Genomic DNA, 3,116 nt, shown 5'->3' on the forward strand with positions numbered 1-3,116 from the left:
CATCTACCACCTTGCCAGTACATTATACAGAGAAAAAAATTGACGCTTTCATAATAAGCCTTCATTGATAAATGTCGAGGTTATTAGAGTCTCAGGCAAGTAGTTTGTTTGAGTCCGAGATAAAGATCATCGTCATCAACAGAGCGCCCTCTTGGGGTCATTTTGGCATTTACAGTCTGTCGACAGAGATACATGGGATGGGAGCGATTATCAGGCAGAAAATTACCTCAGCTGAAAGAATCAGAATACAAATTACAAAGAAATACAACGTAGAGGGCGCTTTTACATGAGGAGAATTTTTTTGCAAAAAGAGCGCAAAATCATGCAGGCTTATGATCTTTAACACCAACCATCATGGAACTACTGTTATTTTCCATTCATAAGCACTTCCGTCGCTTCTTATAAAACAATCATCACGTTTGAAGTCATGTATATGTGGTGTGCATGGAAAAATATCAAAATTGAGGGATGGAAGATGCGCGGTGTCGTTTGAAGTCGTTATGTGGAATTTGTAGTCTGGTGCACCCTGAGTTTATAATAAAGTTTAAAATTTGAAAACAAACTGATCTCCAAGTGAAAGTCTTCAGTTTATTTTGGTTTGTCACATCAATGAAGGGAATCAGAGTCCATTAGAAAGTCTTCGGCAGAGAAGGAATGTTGTTTGTGACGAAACAGTAAACAATTTAGCAAATGGTGCGATTTTGAACAAAGTATTACAAAGTTTTTGTTATTTCGCTTGTTTATTTTTCAATTTCTGAAATTCTTAACGGAAAGGTGATAAAATCTTTAAAATAGGTCCTTATAAACAGCATCTTTAATTTTACGACAAGAAGCACCGACATAAATCTGTTTATTTAAACTTGTCTGTCAAGGTCACCATTAAGTTCTCTTGAAACGCTCATCAAGTTTCCAAACTGAATTTAAACCACCCAGTCTGTTATAAAGCTGTTTTGAAAAAAGTTCGGCACCATACAATGAAAATGGAAAAACATTTGTCATGAGATTTGTGTTGCAAAATACACTTTAGAATTCGCACTCAAGAGAAATTAGATAAACAGGATTAACGTATTTTACAATTTCTTTTAAATGAATGACGGAACAGGAGATATTTAAAAGATAGTTACGTTTTTTCAAATTGTCAATATTAAAGGAAAGAATATTCCGAAATTCGGGTAAACGTGCCTTGAATATAGGTGTTTAAAGGTATACAGTCACCTGTAATCTAAGTATGCCCATACATGGTCAAAGGGGCGTTCCTTGGTATTCAAAATGCCCGTGTGAGGGCGCTATTTTTAAGAAGCGGCCACAGCTTAAATCTGTGATTGGTTAGACTTTCTCTTTCCATACTAACTGTGGCAAAATTGGAATAGGTGACAGTATACCTGTAAACTTTCGCTAATACTTTACTGAATGAAAGTTTTAATGTACAGAAGTCCGAGGTTTCCGTACAAACATTTGCACTAAAGAAGCCGACATAACGAGAATTTACCGTTATCTGAAACTCAAAATGGCCGCCATTGCATTGATTAACTGTCTCGTAAAAATAATATTTTGGCTTCCACATTATCAAAAACCGTTATTGGAAGTCGTATTTTTCTGTATGAATATTTGAAAATGGGTCTCTTAAATCTATAAATCAAAATATTCAGTCCGAAAAAAGTTTGCTATAACTATTAGCCAAAAATGTAATGTTTATCCTTCTGACGCAATATAGTAATCGACAATGTGAAGATGGATTTCGCAGCGAGAAAAATTCAGTTAATCACGCAGGGCCTTTCTTTTCGCAAAGCTGTGATAGATAGCTGAGTTTAAAATGGTTTACCCTGAAAATTATTTTTATTGTCGTTGGATGCCTGCTGACTAAACATATGTATCTCAGTAGCATATTGAAAATTGTGGCCTCTCGCATGTATAATCCAAGTTGTTAGAAAGTGATAAATAGCAGTAAGTGTTCAACTTCTTGCTTCAGACGATATATCATGGCAATGTAATTAACAAGAGCAAATGATCACGTGACAATGGAATTACTTGTGGAGTGTTTGGACGAATAAGTAAACACATATTTTAGTTGTGACACGCAAATCTAACAGTGGTTAAAGTTCCAATGGCTGCAACTATTTATGTTTTTTACATCTATTTTGTGTTTTGTTTGTAAAAAGTACAATTTCTTGTTCCTCTACCAAAAATCATGTTGCAATGTCATGTGTTCGGACTTATCAACACAGGCTGTATGTGTCTGACGTCGAATGTCGACGGCTGAACTTCAGGCGTCACTCCAGTTCATTCATCAATGACGACATTGCTTATTCGTAATGTATAACAAAATACGTGGTGTTTACAAGTATACATCATACTATAGGGAGAAGAATATTATATGTAGGAAATGACATGTATTCTATACTAGAAAGGAGATAGTGAAAAATATTATTGTAAGTTTAAGCTATTGCTCCTTCACCGTAACTCTTTCTCTGCATACTACATTCACATCACTTTACCAGAAATAACCGTACGAAGATGTTTTCATTCTGAAAATCTTTCAGTTATATTAGCGCTAACATTCATTGCCCATCCATGGAAATACCGCCAGGTGCTTTTTGCTCACGTACGCAATAAGCCAGCGAGAACGATATATAACGGTAATTTGTGTGAGTGGAAACGGGAAATAAGTAATAAGTCCAGAAGACCGGCATTGTGGATGGTTTAGCCGGGCACCGTCTTGCCCACGGAAGCACACAAGTTCACCTTGACCGTAAATTCTCATCATATACGGACAATCAGAGCGAAGAAATGTAAGTGCGATTCCTCGGCGGGTAATAAATTCTCCACCATATCCCACACCGCACATAACTTCCAACGATGACGCATATGAACGTTAGGCTTTAGTTACGGCTTCCGACAGCCTAAAACAAGTTTTGATTTGAGAATAGACACAAATATCACATGTGAATCCATTTCATTATGGCAAGGTCATGACCCTAATCAAACTCTCCGCCTTATCAGATTACGGCAGATTGGAAATATAGGTCGGCGCTCATTTGTTCTCGGTGCAAATCGTAATTTTCAACAGAGCTTAATTTTCATTAGTTGAACAGCTATAGCGTTATTGGAAATGTTTG

Source organism: Ptychodera flava, chromosome 11 (assembly GCF_041260155.1).
Source record: "Ptychodera flava strain L36383 chromosome 11, AS_Pfla_20210202, whole genome shotgun sequence".
NCBI classification, from domain to species: Eukaryota; Metazoa; Hemichordata; class Enteropneusta; family Ptychoderidae; genus Ptychodera; species Ptychodera flava.